Source organism: Pteropus medius, unplaced genomic scaffold, assembly GCF_902729225.1.
Source record: "Pteropus medius unplaced genomic scaffold, Ma_sr-lr_union100, whole genome shotgun sequence".
In the NCBI taxonomy this organism is placed as follows: Eukaryota; Metazoa; Chordata; class Mammalia; order Chiroptera; family Pteropodidae; genus Pteropus; species Pteropus medius.
In genome coordinates, this window is record NW_024352787.1 from 23833225 (window position 1) to 23860553 (window position 27329).

At 36.1% G+C, this 27329-nt stretch overlaps 1 protein-coding gene and 1 pseudogene across 1 annotated transcript in view; one reads left to right on the top strand and one right to left on the bottom strand.

Moving 5' to 3' along the window:
* AUTS2 (activator of transcription and developmental regulator AUTS2) overlaps positions 1–27329 on the bottom strand; it is a 1077358-nt gene that overhangs the window by 525631 nt on the left and 524398 nt on the right.
* LOC120591948 (uncharacterized) lies at positions 24660–24778 on the top strand (annotated as a pseudogene).

Genomic DNA, 27329 nt, shown 5'->3' on the forward strand with positions numbered 1-27329 from the left:
CAGGACACCCTGTCACTTTTGAGGAAACGTGCACACATTCTCCTTCCTTCCCCCCAAACCCGTGTGTGCCTATCTCTCTTGGCCAAAGTTGAATAATGCAAAAAAGGATTATTATCATGGTAAATGCTGACTCTAATCCTTAAACAATTTTTTCATGAAGTTTAAAGAAAACGAGCGCCTGAAGGGAACAGACTATGCCTCTCTAGCCCTGCAGTTCCACAATGAACATCTGGGCGAGCAACCTGCTGTTAACAATATGGGAATACAGCAGTGAGGATTCTGGCTTAAAATATTGAATGTAGTAGTATTCCCCTATGGATATCCAATAATATATATTTATAATTTTGAAAATATGAACCAGGAGAAAACATTTTTATTTATTCAAATTGCAACATATTCTTCCTTGGGGTCTGGATGCTACCATCTTGCATCAATCAGGGTAAACTGCAAGGAAAATAAAAACTTAAAAGACAGAAAATAATGGGTATTTTAAAATGTGTATAGGTGTGGATATAAATGTACATGCATATACAAATGCTCAGACAACTGGCATTATACAGTGACTTTAGAAGCAGAAAAAATTAATTTGTGTGTGTATATCTGGAGCAGAAAGAATTTCAGCAATTACTTGTTCTAGTTCCCTCATTTTTCTAAAATAACTGATGTTAAAAAAAGTTTATTAATTGCTCAAGAGCAAATAACTAATAGGTAGCAGAGGTGGAAAATAAGAATCATTTCTGATGCCAAAAGCAGGGCTTTTTTCACATATAGCAAATGTGTATATGGCAGTGTGCGCATGTGGACACACAAACATAAAATACCTAGTTGAGTATCTGGCACACATAAAAGTATTTAATTAGCAGTAATGGTATACATTTATATTTATTCTTGATGCTAGCAGTAACTATCATTACACATACTGAATGTAAAGAAGACAGCTTCTTCAACCTTTTTCTTAACAGTACAATAATGACTATCTGAGCCTTGGACTTGCTATCACTGCCTCAAAAGGTATACTGGCAGGTGAACTCTAATGGTATCTGAACTAACAAGCCTACCCTCAACTAAAAGTCTACAAAAAGTTTGCTATTAGTTTGTCTTGATGGGATAAGTCAACCTAGTTCTCACTATTTGCTGATTTCAATTTATTCCTTTAAAATGAAAATAAATACACAGGAATGATGTCTTATTTAAGAACCTAATTCCAGACATATCAAGGCATTAATACATGTCTCTGTAGATGTTGTTATTACTGATCAAATCTGCATTATTTTCATTCAGCTGCTGCAACCAAATATCCAGATGCCTACAGAATAAAATAGCACGTGATGGTTCCAAGGTGACAAGCTCTGAATCTTTGCTGTGCCACATGAAATTTAATTATATCCATTGTTTTTATTATTCAACATATATTGGCAGTACATCTACTCAGCAAGAAATTTTCTATTTTATTCAGTATAGCTTTTAAAGAAAGGAGGTATGTTGGGGAGGGGAAGAAAAAAATGTCTCTCCCTCCCCGTTCCCCATAAGGTGATATAAGGCTGCTGAAGCCCCGTTGATTTCCCAAGCCCAATTATTTCATTGTGCTTCTCCTCCTCTACAGCATACTTTACCTAGGGACACAGTCTGCCTAAACACCACACACTTAATAGAGTCCCTGAAGCTGTCTCGATTTCATTGCTTCTAACTAATAGGCTGTGATACTTTTCCCCCCAAAACAGATCAGAGCTCTTCTCACACAACACATCGTCCTCCTACAGGAAAGAAAAATAAAAAATAAAAGAGGGGGGCTACTCTGATGAAAGAGAGTATTCATTCCTGCTGCCATACCTTCATTACTACCTAATACCTGTGTTTCTTAAGGGCACAGCAACCTCACTTAATCCAATCTAGGAGCCTCTTTCTTCCAGATAATGACAATAATAGGTGTTTTCTTATTACTGTTAGCAGTACCAGTGAACAGCGGGAATCTACACACTTTGCAGTAGTTAACAAGCCAAGTTCTGCTTTCCTTGAAAGACCTCTAAAATTGATTGCCCAGAGAATATTTTATTTAGGATTGAGAGAGAAAATAAAGAAGCTAGAGGAAAACACACCTTTTCTGAAACTCATGTCTTTGGGATATGTCGTTAGAGGTCAAAGACAAGGATTTTAAAATACTCCCATTTTCTTCCACCGTTCAGGAGCAGATTTAATATTCCTATTAAAAGAGTTACTCCAGTTCTGATTTGAGTTTATGTCTTTAAAATGAGTCTGATCTCCACAGGGAGGTGTCACTGTGTCAAAGGCCTCACTTTGTCTCCCCACAGAGAGATATAATTTAGGTTTTTCTTAAACCTTAGCACTATGTTAATAACTGTGTCTTACTGAAATTTTCCCATTCAATAATTTAAACATTTTTTGAGAAGGACTTCTACAAAGAGTCTACTTACTTTTTCAAAACTAATTTCTTTAAAAAGGTTACGCATACTTTAAGATGGCGTTCCTGCCATCTTCCACTGTCCCACTCAGGTGGAGAATTCTAGAAAAAGTATTGAGAAAATCAGGTCCAGTCAGGCTGAAGAAATACTATAGCTATTTCCTGAAATGTGACACTTTCCCATCCCCCAGAGACAATGTCTGTGCTGCCTGAGATAATGCCTCTTATATAATGTGGGAAAGAATCAAAATAGTTAACTCAAAGAGCTCTTACACACTGCTAGAACTCAGCAGTTCTCTTCTTAAGGCAAGACAGAACAGTAACATCTAATTATATTTGACATTTAGCTTCGGGTTCCACAAGTCTTCCTAAATTATCTTTGGGGTCAAAACAGACCTGGATTTTCTGATTGAAGATAGTTACTATTATCTTCGAAGTTAAAATCCCTGACTGATTTGGGATGGGAGAGATAAGCAAAGAGGGAGTAATAAACTCTGGAAAGCTCGACCTCAGTCTCTCAAGAAAATAAAGTCCTCTCCCTCACTGTGGCCCTTGCCCAGAAGATATGTGACCACCTAACTGCAGTCAGTATTCCTGGGTGAGCACGTGGGTTGTAGGTAGTTCAAAAGGTATCTACAGTGGACTGCAGAAAAGGTCAATGGAGGCACGCTTCTGGTCAAGCTACTATACTTACATCCACCAAACTACAAACTCATACTAACACCTTCTAGGTTCAAAGATGGTTCCCTTTGTCATCTTTATTGTACAACGACAAATTTTGGTAAATCAGGGACCAAAGAGAAGAAAGTGCTTTGAATATTCAATGCAGACATGAAGAAGCCTAGAACTAACTGAATTCATTATGCTGAACAATATTCTTTACAGAGAATGAAGAAATCATAAGAATACACAGGCAAATAATAAAAGATTATTAAAGTGAATTCTAGGTTTGATCTGAGATTTAAATAACCTTGACAGTAGGTTATATGAATCAGTATATTTTCTTCCCCAGAGGCAAACCTATCCCAAATAGTCAGTGGCTGGCACAGGCCTGCTTTATCACATTAGGACATTATACAGGGCCACTTTAATCTGAATAGTGCCCTCTATAGGGATTAACATTTTTTTGAATCTTCTTCCCAGTGCTTGCCATATGTTTTGTTGCAAAAATCAATGATCTTTTTAAAAGATTTTTCAGTTAGGCTCTGAAATCAGACAGTTGGCCCTTAAATCTTAGTTCTGTTCCTTATGAGCTATGTGACCTTGAGCAAGTTATTCTACCCCTCTAAACCTCAAGATTTATACCAGCAAAATGAGATACCATTTAGAAGGCAGTGGTATGGTTTAAAAACACAATACTGCAGGTAAAGTATTAGCACCATGCCTGGCACAGATGAAGGGATCACTAGGTGCTCATTTCTGTTAGCATTTGTATCTGAGATACACATATGTCTGCATTGTTACTTCATTGGCTTATAATCATTCCTCAGTATCTTCGACGGCAGTTCTTTTTCCTCCTTATGTCCGACAAGGTACAAACATATTTTTAGATCCTGCCGAGCAGCCAAGAAGGGCTCAGGGTTCTGTAGGTTTTGACTCTGTCAAGGTAGGCTGTCATCAGAGTTTAAGGACCACATACATATTTGGCGTACGACAGCAGGCCTACATGTAGTCAAGTTTGGTCTAGATAAACGACAAAGGTAGTAGGCTGCCATCTGTGATTACAACTATAGACTGAAAGAAGCCCACTGAGTTAATTACATTCTCATCATTTGGCTTTCTTTCTCTCCTCTCTGTGCACTTATTGGCTTTCTCAGATTGCTGCTAGCATCTATCTAATGGTGGTTTTTCTAGGGTTCAAGTCTTACTTGCTTTTTGCCTGTGGGCTAGAACTCTCACATTCACATAGAACAAGAAAGAAGATAACAAATGAAAGGAACCACCCTTTAACACCCTCCATGTCCTTTTGCTCCCTAAATTAGAAGTCCATCTGCCTATATTCCATTTGGAATATCAGCAATCCCAGTGGAGGTAATGCCTTCAGCTTTCAGTTTGCTACAGAGTGACATGTTCAGACCAATAAGGATTTTCCTGTCTTTACACTGACAAGTGAGAAGTGAGAGTTTAAACATGCTAAAGATAATTAGCATTAAGGCCTCGTATAGTCTCAAGTTCATCCTAGCAAGCATGATGAAGTGGCAGCTTTTATCCTACTTTCTTATTTAGTTCCATGGAATCCTCTCAGCTTCTCACTTTCTACATCTGTTTTGAGTTAGTAGAGCTTTCCAATTAGCAAACTACTATTAAATACAGACTCTGTTTGCTCAAGATATATCAGAAGTAACTTGAAAAAAGTAGCGTAAGACTTTCCTTTCATTTGTCAAATTTATAGCAACGAATTCAAAATCAAAATTCTAATTCATCAGAATTAGAATGCCTACACTAAATTTATGCATTTCCTAAGAAATTTTATAAGAGACAGGGATTTTTTTCGCCTTGATGCAAAAATACAATCAATAAAAGAGACACTCTTCTTCCTAACAGAAAGAAAGGAAAGAACATAGCAACTTTTCAGCATCTACTGTAAACTCTGTGATAGGGTACTGTCACCATGATTTCATTTAATCTTCTCAAAATCACTTTGAGGAAGGTATTATTGGTCCCATTTTTATAGTAAGAGTAACAGAGACAGGGTAAAGTTAAATGATTTGCCTTAAACCACAGGTGTCTGAACCCAATAACCACTTCCTTTGTCTCTTCTTATGTGGAAAAAAAAACTATTTAAAATTAAATTATGATAATTAAAATGATTACAAATTATCCATTGCATTATTCACATGGGAGACAAGAATAATATTGCAGCATAAAAATCTGAATAAATCTGTTAATTGTTTTATGACTGTATTTTCACTCAAGAAAAAAATGACAGTCATTTTTACTATGCAGTATACATTTCTTCAATGCACAACTATGAAATAAGATATGAAGGGTGTTAATTTGATGTATAAACAGAAACTTGGTCTTGTATTACTAGCTTTCACATCATTAGGAAAGTAGTAGATCACCTTATGGAAGATCCACATATAATGTGACACCTTATTGTACCACTGAAATGCACAACATCTGAAAGCCAACTTAATAAAGCTTCAATACGATATTACTTAAACCTAATACTAGAAGAATATGCCATGTTGATGCTTCTGGAAAGATTAGACCATCTAATCTCAGGGGTATATATTACCTACAGATAAAACTTTACAGTATTTTAACAAAAATACTGTAATCTCAGGGGTATATATTACCTATAGATAAAACTTTACAGTATTTTAACAAAAAATATGATACGCTGAATAAAGTGTGAAATGGTTAAACACACTGGAATGAAAATGTTATGATTGAAATGTCCACTCTCTTCATTCTGAACAAAATTATAAGGAAGGGGATTATACAAGCATGTGAACACTGAAAGCCTATAGTAAACTCCTATTCCTTCATAAGCACAAAAAAAGGCTATGTTGGCTTAAACAGAAATCAAACAACATCAGTAAAAAGAGTAACACAGTTGGCAACCCAAACGCCCATTTCTACAATAATCAACTCCAATGAGAGTTAGGGAACAATCACCTCTTGATAATACACTAATGAGAACTAATTTTATTACTGAAATAGGGTAACTAGAACTCAGCTCAGCCCAGCACTGTCAGAATTTGGTCCAGCAAAAAATGCAGCAGTGAGGAAATTTGTAAAATGATAGCTGAGTAAGCAACAGACAATTAAGGAATTTTAAACTGCTGAGATGAGTTGAGCCAACTGGCAGGAAAAAGACAGTTTTAATACTAATTATCATATTTAAAAGAAAACAAGAATACTCCCTTTACTAATATACAGTATTTCTCATTCTACTCAAATAATCACTTTGGCAAAATAAAACCTAAAAGGCATTACCTAGCAAAGGTTTTTAATCTGATTAAATACCAATCAACACTTATTACCATATCTTTGGCTATAGCCGCAAGTATGGAAGAAAATGCAAAGGAAAATTATAGCAGAAAAAGGGTGCCAAGCTAGAAGAGCAATGTTCCTTCCTAATGTGATTTTTGTTACAAACATAACAAACATTTTGCTCTGTAGTCTCTTGTGCTCAGAAGCAATCTAGATATCACTACATAAACATTGTAAAAGATATTAAGTACACAACATGAGCCATTCAGCTATTATTCATTCTTAACATGCTCTACCTCAAACCACCTCAAAGCATGACATCAGGACTGAATAACTCCTTAGGCTGACAGTGCTGTATAGGTGACTTCACTAGATGGATAACAAGTGAGTAACAGCATACTCAGTGTGGCTGAAGGATTGGCACTTCAAAAAATGAAGCTGACAGCTCAGATTGTCCACATGTCATGATTCCCTTTTCTACACTCAATATCAAGAAATGAATAAAAGAATCTCTGAGGATGCTCAAGAAAGAAGACGATCAACTGTTAAGGGCCAGGAACTTTGCATATACCATCTCATTTAATATCTCACAGCTATGTTTACACCCATTTTAGAGATATAGAAACTGAGACCCAAGCAGGCAAAGTAATCTTTCACACAGATATACTGATTATCCCCCAAACGCTATCTTGGGCATTAATCTGACTCCAAGCCTTATGTACATAAGAATCTTTCCTTCTTAAGGAAATCAGCGATAAAATATTGTCCAACCAAAATCAGTGTCATGGTCGGGAATCTGGCTTCTATATAGCAAAATACTATAGTCCCAGCTTTCTTCCTCTGGTTTTCCTGTCTTCTTTCTGAAATTCCATTATTTATCAAGTCTTGGCCATAGAATGTCCCTCCTCTTCAGTTTCTGATTCACATCATTTCGCTTCATTATTATCTAATTAGAATTGGTAGGGTCATCTAGAGGCACACTCTCCTGAGAGATGAGTGTGGGCCTGTGCAGTCAGCTTTCCTCTTGCAGCACTTACATCATCTCCATAACATACTACTTATGGTCGGTCCTCCTTTCATCAGGTTACTCTGGATAATCACTAGTGCTGAGCAATCCTGGCAGTTCTTGCTACAATTCTTATAATTTTTAGAAATCTTTGCCTTACTTGAAGTTTCCTATAGGTACTTTTCCTTTACTAAAGATGAGGAGAAACACGTATCTAGACTTTTTGACAAATAACTAGTTAATAAAGGAAACAGAACACCCACTTAAGTCCACAGGCTAGCAAATGGTGGAATTCCCTAACAACAAGGCACACAGCTCATATTTAGAGGATGCTGCAAGTCAGCCTCATACAAAATTCTTGAGAAAGTTCTAAGGAAGATAGAGGGCTCTGCCCTCATCATTTTTCAAACCCATGCTATAGTCACTAAACCCCACAGTTCTTTTTCTCAAGCTCACACCTGATGGGCTGCTGATTTCAGATAGAATCACGGGTAATCCAGCTAATTTCTACTCTACTGATGGAGACTATCCCTGCCCTGTACCTCATCGGCATTTATCTACTCTCCCCAATCTCAGAGCACTGTCGACCTCTGCAGCCTCCTGGCCCTTCTCAGAGCAGCTGCCCTCCTTTTTCTCCTCAAAGACCTCCAAAAAACTTGGCCTTTCAAGCCGGGCTCTTACTCAAGCAGCAGTTGTGGGACTGTAGTTCTACTTTCAATGAAACAAAAGTATACATGTCCACATACAAGCTCTTGGCAAGTCCCTGGCACCTATAATAGCACTAAGTAATTGTTAATGTATCACCAATATTCATGAATGTAATGAGATAAGAAAGTAAATATAAGATTTATCACCTGTTAATTAATTTGGGGTGTTTTAATATGACTCGTTTAACAAAAACTTGGATTTTATCAAGTGATTATTACATTCAAGGCTTTAAATCCTTCTGGCAGAAGTAATGATGGCCGACCAGGGCCGATCTCCATCAACATTACAAAGATATCTTCTAGTTACCTGGCACAAGCAATAGCAATTTATTTTTTTTTGGTGTGATTCTAAAACAAGGCCATTTGAGCATGTCTGACAGTTTATAGTCTTCCTCTTCATCTTATTTCTACGCATGTTGATTCTTAGATATCTGATATCAACAGAACAGTCCTTTGAAATTTATGCAGTCTAAGAATCCATTAACTTGAATAATAAGTTCAGATGATTTTAATGTTGGAATTAGTAGTAGCTGTGACAAAGTTTCCCTCATGGAAAATCGAGGCTGTAATGACTGCTTTACTACAGTCTAATTTTTCACAAGATGGCCTCTTAAACAAAGAGGAAAGACTTGGACAAACGAATATTTAAGCATAATCCAGTCTATATACACCCAACAGACAAGTCTTAAGGAAAGAATATTTGTGTAAACATCTCAATCAAAAGTCAGCATAGATGATTTAATAGGTAATTATCTTAGTTTATTTCTATATGACCATATAATCTAAGATACATATCTTAGATCAAGCATAAAGTGATCAATTTCCTTAAACTTATCCTGCATACCACCATAAACACTGTAAACACTATTTTTAAATTTAAAACTATAACTATTCTTAAACTAAACTTATCCTAAACACCAGATAAATACTATTCGTGTATATGTGACTACTGTGAGTAAAAAAAAGGGTTCTATGGAAAGTAACCTCACAGAGTGATCTGATCATAAATTCCTAACTGGGCAGGTCATGGCGAGTAGTCAAGCCCCAGCCATATAACTTTTTAGTAAAAGGTTTATCTTTGCCTTTAGCAAACCCTGCCCATAGTTTCTGTGCATCTGGGTTAACACACCTTTGAGATAGCCACCCTCAAAAAAACACAAAATTTTGTTAACTATCTTGTAATCCAATCCCTGCCTTGTTTTTTGCATCTCCACGTAGTCTTCCTTGAATTCCCTTCTTAATTTCAAAGGGATAAAAAAAGGTGCAAATTGTTATTCTCTGGAGCATTTGAGATCTTGCTTCCTGGTGTATATCATCAGTTTGGCTCAAACTTTATAAAAATTCTCTACAGATCTGGATGCTTCTTACGGCTACATATACATGGATTTTTATGTAAAATTTCAATACTTAAAACAACATTTTTTCCTCAATAAACTCTAAGTACAGATCCCTCACTCTCATATGGTTTCTGTTGGCCAGCAGGGTCACGCATGACTATGCCACTGGCAATGACACAGTTCAAAAATAATGTAAAACTCATTTCATATATAAATCAACACTTATGGTTCTTTGATTCCACATATGGGAAGACTTGAAGGTCCAAACTACACAAGCCTGAGTCTAGATTATTAATACTTTTGAAAAGCTCATGATCTCTAAAAGTAGAATGAAAATAAACGTCTTCATGACTGACTGATTTTCAATCCTAAATAGCATAAAACATGGCCACAGTGTAGCTCTTCTTTCTTTTCAAGCCATAATTAAATAATTTGTTCAATCTTTAGATGAATGTGATGCATATCCTCTGCCATCATAAATAGTAAGATAAGTGGCCCTGCACAGCAGAAAAGGCTTCAAAGAGGCACTGATTTTATTACCAATTAATGTCAGAAAAAGTAGTTTAATGTCGCCTGGGCCCAAACCAAAACCTTTGGTTTTTACAGCTCAAATTATTTGCTGTCTCTGATGGATAAGAAAGATGCCAAGGATGTTGAAATGAATTGCCACAGAACACTAGTGAGTATCAATTCATGAAGGGTCTACTACATGCCACCCTTTGCTAAACAACAAGGATACAAAAATAAATAAAACATTACTTCAAGAAGTTTAAAACCCAATAGAAGAGACAGATACGCATAAATAACTATATAATGCAAGGTATCAGACAGTGTATCAAAAGCATCCAATAGTCTCATTTGGTGGCAGACATATTTATCTCACTTTCATCTATAAATTATAATTAGGATGAATAGTTCTGGGGTGTGTACAGCTTATACCAAAATATACACTTGAAAGAAAGGAAGCACCTGAAGAAATCCATATAAGCCTCCAGTTCAGTCACAAAATATAATTTTATATTGTAAGAACTGAACCCTTCCCTGGGTTCAGTTTCCTCTGAGGCACATCTCTAACTTCTGAAAGACAAAGTTGCCAGTAGGTTTCTTGTCTGTAGCCACTAGATCAATACAAGGTAATTTTTTCTTCTTTAGTTTCAGACGGCCTTTGGACCAAAAAATAGAGGGTTAAAAAAGCTTCAAACCTTGAAACAGTCAAAACGCTATCTGGTCAAGAAGAAAAGTTAATACATAAGATCCTTTGCTTCATTTACCTATTCATTATCATTCAGAAATTACATATTGACCATAGATGAGGTCAGGTGTTGTCCTAAAATCTGAAATACAAGCAAGAACATGACAACTATTTCATTCCAGTGAGAGAAACACACAATCAACAAAGACTTGGCCAGAGGGAAAAAGATGCGGCACCTCAGTTCCAGAAGAAATGGAGGGTCAAAACAAGAGATTCTCATTTCTGAGAGGTGGAATTCCTAAGAAGCCTTCCCTAACGTCTGCACAGACTTTTCTCTCCAGCCCTGGCACTTGCCTTCTCTGTGGCTAGTTTGGGAATTACTTTCTACATTCTATAGCTACTCATCTTTTTATTGGTATATAACCAGTTGGTTTTCTTTTTGAGGTCAGGCACGGAATTATACTTAATTGAATATGCTCTCCAGTAAAAGAACAAAAAAAAAATTTTTTCTTTAATCGAAGCAAAAGTTGTTGACTGCAAAACTGACGAATCACCAGTATTACTGAAGTAAGAGGAGAAAATGATATGCTGACTCTTCTTCCTGAAGAAAATCTTTACTCCTTGGAATTTCTCTATGAGACTCACCCTCACTGGCCAAACTGGAATAGACAGATACTTCCACTTCCTTCTTCAAATTTCAGTTCATTCAGTTGTTACAAAATGGTATAACAAAATTATAGGTGTGTTTGTGAAACATTTTTGGCCCCAAGCTATTTTGGCAAGGGACTGGCCTGTTAGAGGGAAACTCCCATACTCCAGGGTTAATTAGTGAGAATACTTCATGCAAAGTTGTGGGGGTTCTTAAACTATGCAAGTCAGCAGGGTGTGGTAGCAGCAGATAATGGCTCTTTAATATTGTTCTGTGGGATTTTTCTTGCCATGTAAAGTACTGAGAATAGCTTGACTATAAATAAACAAAAAAAGCAACCGAGGACATGATTAACCAAATTGAAGACTTTTACAGTGTTCCTCCTACAACAGTAAGTTAAATACAATATAAGTGAAATGACACTTGATGCAAAACAGTACTTACATTTTCATTATCAACATTAATTGCTACCACTCTTTTCTGATGAGGAAATTAAGGCACAGAGCAGTTAAATTACCTGAATAAAATTAAAACCCAAAACTAGGTATCCAGATTCCAAGAGAGTGAACTTTTTATTTACACAAACAACACTAGTTTATCTCTACATATCCTTTTTGTTTGTTTGTGTTTTTAAGAAAGTTTTATAAGCTAGAAGTTTTGGACCTGATTTGTTCAGATAATTATTCATCCTAAACATCTAATATTATCTTATCTGATCACACTCTTCACTGCAATGTTCTGATTCTACTCCATGGGAATCATTAAATAATGAGGCTGCCACAGTATGGTAAATCTCACTTGAAGCAGACAGGAAATATATGAGAGGAAAGCAGACTCTTTTCCAACAGAGTCACTAGCAAAGGGCATTAGCAGACTGCTATAGGGAAAGAAAAATATCTTTTCCTTTTAACTTCTAAATTCTCAGCTGGGGCCCCTGTAACGAAGGACAGATTAACAAGGAAAAAGCATACAAATGTATTTATTACAAAGGTATTTCTCCTGCTAATCTGAATTTAGAAAGGAAGGCACGAGGAGAAATTTTTACCTTTCTCTCTCAACAGGGCACTACAGACACAGGTCTGGGAACTGACTTGGTAAGAATTCTTCTTACCTTCTGTGGCTTTTTGTCAGTTGTCCCAGACCTCAACTGCAGTTTCTGGAGCAAGTGGAGTTGGAGACAGCCTTTTACTGTCCCTTCGTGATTGTTAGAAATTGCAAGGGAGGAAAATTATCTTTTCCTTTTACCCATACACATTCTCATCTAGGGCCCTGTAACAGAAGACAGATAAACAAGAGAAAAGCATACAAATCTATTTAATTTTAAAAATTTGCATGACATGGGGCCTTCATAAGAAAATAAAGACCCAAAGAAGCCGTTAAACCTGGGCATTTTTATGCTAGGTTTGATGAAGAATGGGATGTACTGGGAAAATGTGATAGGACACAGAGTATGGCTAAGTGTAGTAAACCGAGGGAAATGTAACAAGGCTTGTTCATTCAGATTCCTCTTGGAGTTCCTCTAGTTTTAGAGATAAGAATGCTCTTTTCCTGCAGGTATGCACTGCTCACCTGAAGATTGTCTGACTTGCATTAGGGGAAGATCAGGAAGTCTTTCCTGCAATTGCCATTCTCATAGTCCTTCATCTTGAAATACTCAATACACCAAGGAGCCGTATTTTGGGGTAGTATGTCCTGAACCCCATTATAGTCCACAAATCACACTCCAAGATGACTTTACAATTTCTAAACCACTATGAGAACACAAAATTTACTTGTGAGATCTGTTTCATGAAACCACCAGTGTGATACGTACAGTACCTGTAAACGGTATCATGGCCGATGTGAAAGAAATGAATGTATAGCTTGAGACTAGAAAAATAATCTGGGCAGCCATTTGGCTGATCCAGCAAACATGGAGAAAATGATCATTTTACAAAGCTTGTCCTGAGACTCCCTGGAAAGCCTTCTTCCCCCATACCCCCATCTCTGCACACTCATGAAAGTTATCCTTCAATTAAGGCCTTTAAAAGGAATCACCAAATGCCTATTAAAATGCAAATCATTTATCTTATAAAGGTCAGCCTTAAGCCTTTAGTATCCACTAACATAATCACAAAAGTAAAATTAGCAAATGTATTAACCACATTCTTGGGAAATAAGGGTAGGTGACCTATGATGAGAGGAAGCCTTAGAGTCAAGGAAGGAAATGGCCAGGTGGGGCAGGGGTTGTAAAAAGGAGTCCTATTATAGGTAATGGCCAGTAAAGGAAGGGTTACCACCACCCCCCCGCCCCCCGCAAAAAAAAGAAAAGAAAAGAAAAAAAAATTACCTACTAAATCGCATTGCCTAAAACAACCTCTATTTCTAACCTCCTCTAGGGGGCTATTTAGAGTGAAATGACCCACGCCACAGGTGCCATTTTCAGTTATTAAAGAAGCAAGCACAGCTTCTGGCTCTGAGCAGCACTTGACCCAAAGCGTGATGGGCAGAAGGAAGAGGAAAGGGAATTAACCAGAACCCCTGTGGTTGCAATGTGCACACAGCAGGCCTGAGAACCACGTCCCTCTCAGCATGGCTTCCGAAGAGCAGCTCTTTGACTGCAGAAATGGCTGCTGTCCAGGGCTGAACTGTAGGGAAGGACCAAGGGCCAAACTCATAAGGGGAAGAGGCAGCAAGAGAAGTCCAGGGTAAGAAGTGTAATAATTGGCACATCTATCACCTGGTATTGTAGAAGCATAAATTCGTGAGGATAAAATGGCAGCAACGATGGCATAATTGGCCTCTCCCAACCAATTGCCAAAGGTCCAATGATTCATCAGTCTCTCTAGGTATTTCTTTAAGCAAGCCCAGCCTCCAATCCCAGGGTAAAATCCACAAGCCAGCTTCTGGGAGTGAGAATCAGGTAGTTGATTTTAGGATTTTTTCTACATCTGGAGAAACATGAATAAATCACACATCATCAAGTTTATCATTTTTCTCCTCAGAGAAATATGAAATATTATAGATCATCTCCAGTACATCAGCTTCTTCACACTCCATTAGCACGAAGGGACTATTTTTGATATAATTTATCAAACCACTGGCCTCATTTCTCCCATTTCCTTCAAAATGAAAACACGGACACAATGGACTCAGGCTTCCCTTATTCACAAGCAGCCACAATCTACCTTCTACCCTGGGTGCAGGAGCTAAGTTGAAGGATATAATTAGTGACAGGTCATCAACCTGTACTACCACCCAAAAGGCTGAGAGGATCTAGCTAAGAGATATGGGGATGCTTCAAGTATGCTTTAGCTAGATCCTGCTGAGGTGAGAATATGTTTTTTTATAAAGAATACATCTCTCTCATCAAAGTCAGTTTTCTCTCCAACCTGCCCCACTTTGAAGTAGAAACAGTCCTGCTAAGGATAACTACCTGTTTAGTAAGCTACATGAGCTTATGGGGAGCCAGAAATGTTTGAAAATTACAATAGAGAATTAAAACATTTGCTCTATTAAAACATTTAATAGCATTAAAGTGTTTTAACAGCAAGGTTAGGAATCAAATGATCCATTCAATTTGATTATTATTTTAATTAATGAGTCCTACTATGTTTGAGGCCTTTAACTATGTGGTTTCTACTCATAGTCAGCTAAGCAAATGTATCCCTAGCTAGCTATAGCATAAAGTTAGAATCAGACAATAAGTATAAGATGCACATAGATAAGAAAGTATTTTATTAGGATCTAGAAAACTGCAGAGTGTTTCAACATCCTGGATAAGAGTCAAAAAAGGAAAGACAACTAAAAGTAAAGGAATGTCACTGGGAGGCATGAAAAAGAACTGACACTGGAAGGTAAGGGTATATGGGTGAGATGTGAACAGTACAAAGACCAAAGAGGTTAGGCTAGGATGATTCTTGAACAGCAAGCTATATACAACAGGAAGCCTCTGAATATTTTAAGCATAACAGCAAAGATTAGAACTATGTTTAAGAAGTTAACTTTAACAGACTTGTAAGGGATGACCAGGGACAAGTGAGATGAGTGTTAGGAAGATTCCTGCAACCAAATTTCCCTGCAAGTCCTACAGATCAGGCAGCTTGAAGATAAGCACCTCGGTTCATCAGTCTTCCATCAATGATGCCAAGCACTAATAGGTGCTCAATATAATTGGCTGAAATAACAAATAGACTTGTGTGCAAGATTTGTACAAAAATGCTCATGGCAGTATTACTTGTAATAGCAAAAAATTGAAAACAATCTAAATGTTAATAAACAGAATAGATAAATGGTGGCAGAGTCTTAAACTAGAATATTATACAGTAGTGGAAGAACAAAGTAGAGCAAATGAATCTCACCGATATGCTGCTTAGTTTGAAAAAGTTGCCAATGTGCATATACATAAAATGTAATTTTTCAAAATATAAACATACTACATAATATTTGTTGATTAATTCAGGTAGAATGTGTATAAAGAAATTCATCACATAAACAACAAATTCAAAATTGTGCTTATTATGAGAGGAGAATATGATCAGAATTACAGTGGGATCTTCAACTATACTGGAGATGTCCTACTTTTCAAGCTGGTGATGGGTACATATATGTTCATTACATTATTTTTCATACTTTTATTTAATAAAACAAGGATAAAGCAAAAATGATAAGGAATAGTCAGGGGAATCTTGGGGGCTAGACACATTTAAGGATGTGGACAATCATCAGTGAAGTAGACTAAGGAAGGGAGGTGAAAAAAGGGGAGAAGTCAGATTACCAACATATCCTAGACCTGGAAAGTGACAGGCATGTACAGCTGAAGGGCTGGCAGAATGTCAGCTGTAGTTCATATACTTGGTCCAGACTGCTCAGGGAGACAGGAAGCCAAGGGCTCATGAGAGAACGAGATGAGGAGGGACCAAGAGAATGAAACAAGGGCAAAGGAAGGGGGATAAGGAGAGCTAGTGAGGGGACTGGGTGGACCATGGCCACATTGAAAACAAAAGAAAAGAAGCCTGGATGGAAGTCTTCTTTTACAAGGAATACGGAGAACATATTTATCATTAATCTCTAGGAAAAAACCAAATGAATGTGCGTGTGTTTTAAGAAAATTTCAAAGTTGGCATTAAATTTTACTTTCTCACCTACTCCCTTGAAAGATTGTATTTTGTACTATCATTCTTATTCAAACGATAAAGTATTTTCTTTCATTTTAAGGCCGAACTGGGACAGGACAGCATGGAAAGTAAATCAAAGAAGAATAAGAACACATGTCAACCTTTCATACTTTTCTTCCAACAGAAATGCAATTGGATAACTTATTTTTTAAAATCTGAAATTTATTAGGCTGGTATTTATTTTGGTTTCCCTGGAGGGTACAATTATGCCTTAGAAAGATCTGTGGCTGAAAGACATTCTCCATAAACTATTTCTATGCTTACCACATGCACCAGGAGCAGCAAAGAAAGTCTCCTTTGTGAGGCATTTTGCAGAGAGACGACACCTATTCTTTTCTGTTAACGGCATCGTATGTTCTGGCATTAGAGCTTCTTTGACCACTACCCAAACTACAGAACTGCCCTATGGGAGTTAGGTAAAAGGATTATGTTGAATATACCAACTGGATCTGAAAGAGTCTGAGAATAGGAGATAGAATACCACCCTGAAATAATCTCCTTCTTGTACAACCAAAGCACTGATCCTGGTATTTGCAATGAAGGTTATACCAAGGCTGGTGGCAAGTTGGAAAGGACTGATCTCCAGGTCCTCTAGTTCCTTCCAGGTCAGAAAATTTATACTAAGTTTAAGATCAACTTTCACAGGTTTCTGCCTCCCGTTCCTGTTTCTGTGAAAATCCCACTTTACAAATTGAGTATGTGGGTCCAATTCACCACTCTTCAGCAGAGCTGTGAAAAGGCAAATAGATTTTCAGAAAAGGTCTGCCAAATCATCATGTGATGAAAATAATGGACATAAGAAGTAAGAAATGGGTTTGAGGGTCTCTTAAGTCTGTTGGAGGTGCCCAGGAAAGCTATGATGTGCAGGTATTAAAAATGCATGAGGAAAAAAGCACAATGTAACGTCTCTGGATGATCACAGTTTTTCCTGAAGAACCCCCCTTTTTGCCTGGGGGTAATTAAAACTCATTCTTCAGGGCCTGCATAATTAACTACTAAAATCGAGGAGGAAAAAAGATGTTATTTATTTGGACTCCAGGACACATCTGTGAGAATGTGAAATATATGCAGAGTCACAAACCCATGCATTTTCTCCACTTGCACAGACTTGGCTGGGGACAACCAACCATCAGCCACCCAGAGTTTAGTTCTAATTCAGAAACTGCCATGGAGAGATGGGAGACCTCATGTGATGGGCTTGCATTCCAAATAAATCCAGTGAAGCCCATGGCATCCAGCTGAGCCAAAGGTGGGGCCAAGGTAAACAGAATAGACAAGCCAGGAAAATGGGATGGTAGAGAGGCCTAGCCCATTAAAACAGTTAAAGACAACATGGAGCACAGACTTTCCCATAAGTCACAGTGGGCTGTCAAGCTGCTGCCCACCTGCTGCGAAGGTATTCCAAAAGACATCCTCAGACTCTCTCATACAACAATGGCAATTCACCAGGACTTTGCAGGACCTGCAAAAAGTCCATTCAATATTTTTAGCAATATATAGATAGCTATGTGAAAACTGGCTATTCTCCCACTGCAACAGGAAAAAAAAAACCTTTTTATTAAAACTTTTTATTACACCAGGAAGTTCTAAATGATGGCAAAGGAAACTGAGACAACCAACCCTCGGTGTCTTGGCAGGATTCAAGGCAGAGTTCACTCAAAAAGAGATTTATTTTTCATTGGTTTTCAAGTGGTGCTGCCATTCATATTTCTCTTTAAATGTTTTCAGTACATTATACAAGTGGCTAATGGCACCACAGGGATACTCACTCCTCAGGGGGCTTAAAGGACATAATATTAGGGGTTTAAAGCACAAAGGAAAATTAATTTTTCAAGAACAACAATGAAAAAAAAAACAATACTAATTGTGGAAGATCAACCAATCAACCATAAACCACTAATGGGAAGAACCAGCGTATATCAGCAATGACTTCAAGAAATTCTGTGGCCAGAAAGAGATGAGATCATTCCAATGCAGCACAGGTAGATTTAACTCAAAAAGAAAACACAAATCTTTGCTGGGGTGGGCTGGTGTATAGGAAACTTACATCTCTAACATGTGATGAAGACGACTTTTCTTTGAAAGCAAGTTCTTTTCTTTAATAATAACCCTGGCTAGAACCTTGTGTTAAAAGGTTCAAATCTCTGTTCCCTCAACTATCATTAGCCTCATAATCTTGGTTAAAAGCTTTACCTTTTCTGAGTCTCAATATCTTCATTTGTGAAATGTGAATAATAAAAGCTACCTGGAGGAAAAGTATTTAGTAAAATGCAATGCAAAGCCCATTGCAAAAGTCAAAAAGTCTGAATTTCCTCTTCTAAATCCTTACACCACAGTGTGGTAGTTGTGAGCACGGGTTTTTATATCAGGCTGTTCAAATCCTGGTTCAGCCTGCTACTAGCTATATGACCTTAGACAGACTTCTCAACTTTCCTAAGCCTCAATTTCCTTATTGGAAAAATGGAGAGAGTAATAGTGCCTCCTTAATGTGGTTGTGAGGAATAATTGAGTTATTACCTGAAATATGCTTAGAACAGTTCCTGGCACACAGTCAAAGCTCAAGAACTGCTAACTTGGATCATGATTATTAATATATATAAAACTTGAAAACTTATGGACAAAGGAAATACCACCTTTGAAATTTTGAAAACCTAGAGGCAAAGCATTTAATCCAGTCAGACCTAAGCATGCTATAACTCCTGTGAAGATCTTGATATAATAATGATATTTTGCATTGGTACTGCACTTTTCATTTCACTTTAAGGAAGAAAGAGTTAAAACACTGAGAAAACAATTCATATAAGCAATTTACTTATTACAAAACAAATTCCAAGGTAGGGCCTGAGAGCAGAGCAAACCCAACCCAATTTTCCATAAGACTCTCATTTTACGTCCATTTCTTGGTATGGAAAGAACTACAATCCAACATCATGGCCCCAGGGCTATGCAAGATAATCCATTATCAGAGAGAGACTCGATTATTATTGCTAGACCATGCTCTCCAAGGCAAAAATACACTGAATATATTACAAAAAGATTTTCAAGAACAAGTACATTGAAATAAATGTTTCTTAAGAATGATTCAAATTTAAATTAACACCACTTCTTTCCAGTTACCAGAAGTTTTACTGTATTATCTTCTTAATCAAGAAGATGAATTATTATGAATTGGTATAGGAAAGCAAGGTGGGTTAACTATTTCTGAGAGTTCAAATCCTGTAATACATTTCATTCATGTAAGCTCTGCTGAGAAAAATAGTAATAGTGGTTTGGACAGCCAAAATCATTGCCATTTCACAGAAGAAACTGAAACTGAACACCAGAAAAGTCGAACAATTTCTCTAAAGTTAGTTGCTCTTGAACAAGTGTCAAGAATTTAGATCTGAGACATCCTGTCCCTGGCTCCAGATGGTAGACAGTGAGACTCTAAGGCTATGGCCAATGAGTAATTTTCAGGTAACTGCTTGGACTCCACAGAATATCAGAATATGCCAACACTCTGGTCAGTTCAGTGAATCCTTTACCACACCACACACAAGGAAATTAAAATATGTGACTGCAGTAGACTTTGCAGTAAACTAGATGCTTCATGGGCTGAATCCAATGAACTAAGTTAATCAATTCTCATTTATTAATCAAGTACAATCACAATGTTATATAATCATTATATTGTAGACAAAATAATAATGAAGGCAAATGCAATTTGTTTTCAGGAAACTCCAGCAGGCAATAACACTTTCTAATAATAATACAGTCAGGAAAATAGTTCATGATGTTGAGAGAGATATTAAAATGGGCAAAAATGCACAGGGGAGGAAGGCATTAGATATACATATTTTCAAGTTATTAAAAACTGAAAGAATATAAAGGTGAGATTAATGTTACCAAACCTATCTGCATCTCTTGAAATGAAGGGTTTAGGTTATATGAAATATCTTTTGCTCTCAAGGATGTACTACAGCTAGCAGAAGAACCTCTGGATAGAATTCGAATGAGTGATAGGCTGAGAAGCATCAGAAGAAATTGAGAAGGAAAGTAAAATCTCCCCTGAAAGAACATTCTTTAATTATGAAGAAGGTTGTCTGGGATTACCCCACAAAAATCTTGCAAATTCTTGCTCTTTTTACCTGGGTAAAATGAGAGCTACCTAGAAAGTCCTTTTTCCTGCTTTACTCTCTCAAGTCCATAGACTGAAACTGGAGAAGCAGCAGCATCAGAAGACATGCTACAAATGCTGGGAATGGAGGCAGAGGCCATGGATTCAGCATGAGTGAGTGTCCTGGCTTCCAATACTGTTGCATTGTGCATGCTAAACAGAAGAATTTAGGAAAGGCAAGGGGAGAGTGGGGGAAGCTTGGTGGGAAAAAAAGGTTTCCATCACAAAGCAATAGCAATGAGGAGAAACACATGGCAGATGAAATTCTGCACTCACCTGAGTTGAAAAAAAAAAATGCAGTCCTTTAAAATCTCTGAGCAAGAAAGGAAGGGGGCAAAAACTACTGGAAAAAAAAAAAACTTGTTTATAATAAAGACTACATTCTGTAGCAATTTCCTAGATTCCTGGGGTTAGAAATCTAGATTGCCAATGGATAAGTGAGCCTTAAAATCACATCCCTGCTGACAAAAATTCATTTCTTATAACCGTCTCCATTTACCGGAATGCTGAATCTTTCCCATGGGGAAGGAACAAATGAAAATGTTATTTCTCTGCTCATGAACTCATACCTTTCTGTCTGCTTTTCACTGTTGGCAATTTCATTCTCCTCCAAATTTGACTAAAGCCCGTGACCTGAGGGAAATAATGTCTATATAATAATCTTCTGAAACTCTAATTCTGAGTCATGTTTTTTTGGATGTTGCCTCGCAGTTTATGAAAATTGCACTGAGCTATGAAATGTAAGTGATGTGATGTCTCTGCCTAACATAATCATTTTGCTGGTGAACATGTTGCAAATACTAATGAAAAGGAGGCTCCCACAAAAGCCATGAAAGCTGGTTAATGGCAACAATCTAGCAGCAGTGGCCCCCATCTTCGGTATTCTTCCTCACATTCCTCTCAGAATAGAACTGCAAAGGGTAAAAGATAGGTGGTCAAAACACAGCCAGGGAAAGGGGGAAAGAATTCACTTCTACTGTGATCCTTCCCTTGTCTCTATACGCCTGAAATCTCTGACATCAATTCCTGTGAGCTTGGGACAATAGCATGCAATCTGACAGTTTGAGAACAATGGTGTATTAACTTTTCATTTTAAAGAAAACCTCAAATTTGAGACAGGATTAGTCAACTCTTTTAAATGAGTTCAGCCATACAGTGTAATTAGTGAATATCTCTCTCTGAGTGCAGATAACTGTTGTACCTAGAGATGGACCCTACAAGGCTGAAATTTCCATCCATCATTTGGTGAATTTAACACAACCAAATAGAATTAAAGACCATTATTTTAATTTTCCCTAGACTTTTCTTTTTTTTCCACTAGCCTTTCCAATCTATTCAATGTGCAAGTTAGCGAATTAAATAAAGAAGTGTTATAAAGAGAACTTGCCCCTTGTAAATGGATCACAAATAAAGAGACCCTTGAACATAAAATTCTGTGATCTATGATGCCTGTGCACTCACCTTACCACCAAAACAAAAAACCAAAAAAAAACTAAACATGAAAGTGATATAAAATAATAATGTTAACATTTAGTTATCAAACTGCCTTTTGAGAGATGGTAGATGAAAGAATTTTTTTTTTTTTTACATTAGAAAGCTCCATTATTTGGAATTCTCTCTCCTCTTCTGATTCTCAGCAAAATGAAGGGTTTTACAGTTTCAATTTTCAGCAAATATTACTGCAATTGTATTTGATTATTGAGACTACTTAGAGAATGATGCAATGTTAGAAAATAAAGCAGCAAATAAAGTTTTGTAAGTAGCTCATACATATATAATATTACTAACTGACATGCCAACCCCCATTTAACTAGTAACGCTAAGAGAAAATAATTAGCAAGTGTTAAAATCAATGCAAAATCATATCCCTTAACTTTGATTGTGAACATATTATAATCATAGATATTTAAATAAATCCTCAGCATCATAAATTACTTCTGACTTACACTGAACTTATTTCATGCAAACCTCTGCATTTTATAGCCATATGGCATTCATAATTTTAAAAATTAAAATCAAAACATTGAACTCATGACTTGTGAAGTCTTCCCAAAGCTAAGGAAGGAACAAGACTTTGGGTAGTAGTTTAGTGGTAGTGTAATTGTTTTCAAGAAGGATTAACAATCATTTGTCATAAACTCTGTAGCAGTTCTCCAAAAATAACTCATTTGAAAAAATCCAGAAATGATTTTTCTTTAAGTAAATAAAAAATTCTTATTTGAAGAAAATTTACAAACAGGCTGGTCATGTTTGCTGCATATGATAAATTATCAAAACAAACCCTAAACCCTGGGCCTCAATTTTGTATCCATCTCATGTTACTAACCTAAACTGCTAAGAGCATCTAAACACATGTGTAAAATGAGACTATTATTGGGATTATGAGTCCACAACTCTTGAAATCTCTGTCAGCTTAGGACTGTAAATTACAAATTCATTATTCTTATTTATCCTTAATTTGATGAACTGTTCATACTTCTCCCGAGGAAGGGAACTATTATAAGGTCTACTGTGAACATGAAAACTAAAATTATATTCTTTTCTATTAGAAACCACCTCTTATTTGGGGTAACCTCACAATAGGGTTAAGGATTAAAAATGATGATCTAATATTTAGGGCAAAAACATTATGACCTTAACAGTTGCTAATTCAAAATGTGTATTTCCAGGAGTAAAATTTTAAAGTTTACTCACTCACCAGCCCACAAAGGTCTTTTTATTCTTCATTATTGAAGTTATATTTGTCACATTTAATCTAATAAAAGTTTTTAAATACTCGTAAGACTTGTCCCAGACTTTGATTTAGGCACATTTTGAGACTTTATTATCTTATTGCTATCCTATGATGAACAGTTCTTCCAAAATCTATGCCCAAATTCTGCTTCTTTAAAAGCTGAGCAAAACTTCCCACTTTTGTTTTCACTGGTTTACTTGATTGTGCCTCTTGATGACCTCATCCGAGTCTTAAAGCTTCCTACTCTGGGAGTTAAAACTACTGGGAGTGTTTACGAACACCACCAGGAAGCTCTCCAGCCCCCTTCTTAAGCCAGCACACAGTAAATGTTTGTTGACAGACTGACGGGTCATACATCTTAAGAACCAATTCACACTTCAAAATCAACAGATTCAATCACAAAGTATCTAACAGTACCACTGCAGTGTAAAGCTAAAAGTAGATTCGTGGTAACTATGGGCTGTGAACACACAATACTATATATATGTCTTACTGTTGAATTGTACACTTGAAACTTACTAGATTTCATTAACCAATGTCACCAAAAAAAAAAAAAAGTAGATTCATTGTAACACTGACATTTTTGCTAGTATTTCTGAAGGCTTCAAGTGTTATTTTTTAAGCCTGATCACTTGTCAAGTTTCAGGTATTTAATTTTATCCCAAGAAATTACATTCCCCAAACAAGTTATCTGACTGACTGTCTTTAAATATATTGTGTATTAGAGTACTATAAATCTTGAGTGAATATAATTAGCATTAATTACATGTATGTGTAGCACACGCTATATTTCTGCAAATTTTTAAATGCCTATAAATAATAACAATTTAAAAAGTAAAACCAAATTAGATTTTTAAAATTTCTTCTTTGATCTATGAGTTATTTAAAAGTATGCCATTTAACTCCAAAATGTCTGGGGTTATTTTGGTATCATTCTGTTACTGAGTTCTAGTTTAAATCAGTTTCAGTAGGTGAACATGGTTTGCATAATTTAAATGTTTTTATATTTTATACCTCCAAATATGGTCTATATTAGTGAATATTCCAAGTGCATTTGAAAAAACTATTATATTGTTGAAGAGAGTATTCTATAAATGTCAACTGAGTCACTGTGTGATTGATAGTATTGCTCAAGTGTTTTCTGTCTTTCCTAAATTACGTTCATTGGCACTACCAGTTACTGAGGAAGGAGTGTTGAAACCTCCAACTAACTGGTGAGTTCGTCTAATTCTCCTTGTAGTTCTATTAGTTTCTGCTTTAGGTATCCTACGGCTGTTGTTAGGTGCATATGCCTTTAGCTTTTTGATGAATTCCTATTTACTATTTATCATTATCTAGCCATGAAAATATTGCTTGTTCTGGTCTACGGCCATGCCACCCTGAACAAGATCGATCCTGTCTGATCTCGGAAGCTAAACAGGGTCGGACCTGGTTAGTACTTGGATGGGAGATCACCTAGGAAGACCAGGTGCTATAGGTGTAAAAAAATTTTAAAAATAAGGGATTGTAAGCTGACAAGGTCCTTGCAATCTGCGAGGTCAACCAAGGGTTGTTTTGTCTAAAAAAAAAAAAAAGGAAAGAAAATATTGCTTGTTCTGACGTATACTTTATCCACTATTAAAAATAACTACTCCAGCTTTCTTTTGCTTGAACTTTGCATGATATATTGTTTTCCATCTGTTTAGTTTCAACATAGCTGTTTTCACATTTAAAGTGGTTTTCTTATAGACAACATATAATGGGGTTTTGCTTTTTATCCAATTTTATAAGCTCTGGTTTTTAACTGACCATTTACATAGAATGTAATTATTGCTACGGAAGGGTATATATTATAATACTTTTAAAAAATTGCTCCATGATTTATTTTTGTTATTTTTTTCATTCTTTCTTGTCTTCTTTTGTTTTAGTGAGCATGTTTTATGATTCCATTTTATCGCTTTTATAGGCTTGTTAATTGTACTTTTTTGCTTCATGTTTTTCCCTGTGGCTGCTTTAGAGTTCATAATATACATCCTTAAATAACTATGGTTTACTTTAAAATTTTATTACATTACTTCACATACAGTGTAGGTAGTAACCTTACGAAAGTATATTTACATTTCTTCCATCTTGTCCTTTGTGCTACTACTGCCAAAATTTTACTTTGACATATGTTACAAACTTTACAATGCATAGCTGTTATTTTTGCTTTAGATCAGATCAGACAGTAAATAATTTAGGCTTTGCATGCCATATATAGCCTCCGTTGCATATTCTTTGATTACTGTATTTTGGTTTTTTACAATCCATTATTAAAAAGAACATTCTTAGTTGTTAGGCTGTACAAAACAAGTCAGAGATAACATTTAGCTCATGGGCTACTTTTTGTCAACCCTTGTTCTAATCGATTTTCAAAAGACTAAAAGTAAGAAGAAAATGTTTCTTGTATTTATCCACACTTTTACATTTCCAGTGCTCTTCATTGCATTGTGTAACACCAAATGCTCCATCCAGGGGCATACTCCTGCCTGAAGAACATCTTCTATGTTCTTTCTTGTAATGTGGGTCTGCTAACAAAAAATCCTCTGGTCATTTGTTCAACTGACAAAGTATTAATTTTGCCTTCTTTTTTGAGATATTTTTCCTGGACACACAGTTCTAGAAAGAGGGTATTCGTTGTTTCAGTTCCTGAAAGATGTCACTCCACTGTCTTCTGGCTTTCATAGTTTCTGACTAAAAGTCTGCAAAATTTTATCTATGTACCTCACTATATAATATATATTTTTAATTCTGACTTCAGGATTTCCATTTATCTTTGGTTTTTAGCAGTTTGACTACAGTGTATGTAGGTGTGCTTTTATTCATATTTATCCTGACCAGATCTGTGCCTTTTTTTTTTCCATTTTCGAAAATTCTCAGTCATCATCTCTTCAAATATTTCTTCTACCTTATTTTATTTTGCTTCACATATATTTCTTTACATATACATAACAACATTCTGCTTTCAGATGCTCTGTTTTTCATTTCCACTTTTTCTTGTCTGTTTCAGTTTGGAAGGCTCTTACTACTTTATCAGCAAGGTCACTGGTTATGTCTCCACTGTATCCAGTTCGTTAATAAACCCACAAAAAATTCATATATAATACTGTTTCTCATTTCTTGCATTTCCATTTGACTCATAGATTTCCACATTCTAGTAAAATTCCCCATTGATGTATATACATTGTCAGCCTTATCCATTAGAACTTTTAATATAGTAATCACGGTTACTTCAAAGTTTCTTGTCTAAAGTCTGCATACCTAAATCATCTTTTTGTTTGGTCCTGTTGACTGTTAAACCTCTTGATACAGGTTATATTTTTTCCCTGTCTGTATTTCATAATTTTTTATTGAATTTCAGACTTTGTGCGTGAAAGAATCTGAAGTAAATAATGTTTGCCTGGAAATCGGTAAATTCTTTCAGATTATTAGCATGGGAGATTGAGTAAATCTAATAAGTAGTTAAATTGAGTTTGTGTTTTACTGTTAATATAATGACTTTCAGTGCACCACAGGATTAAAATTCCTCCTTTGAAAGACTGCTGTGACCCAGTTCTTTATGAGAGTCCAAAAGTTCCAAAGTTGAAAACAATTCTGAGTGTGATCATGGGAAAAATTTTTTTTTAAAGCCACAATCAAGGAACATTCTACAAAATACTTGACCAGAACTCCTCAAAATTTTGTTATCAAAAAGAATAAAATGTCTAAGAAACTGCCTCAGTCTAGAGGAGCTTAAGGAGACATAATGACTAAACATATAATATGGTATCATAAATAGAATGCTGGAAGAGAAAAGAGACATGAGGTAAAAAATAAGGAAATCTGCATAGAATATGAATTTTAGTTAATAATAATATAATAATATCGGTTCATTACTTATAAAAATGTATCACACTAATGTATGATACAATACGGAAAACTAGGTGGTGTGTACATGGGAACTCTCTACTACATGCACAAAATTTTTAAATCTAAAACTATTCTGGAAAATGTTTATTTTAGTAAAAGTATCA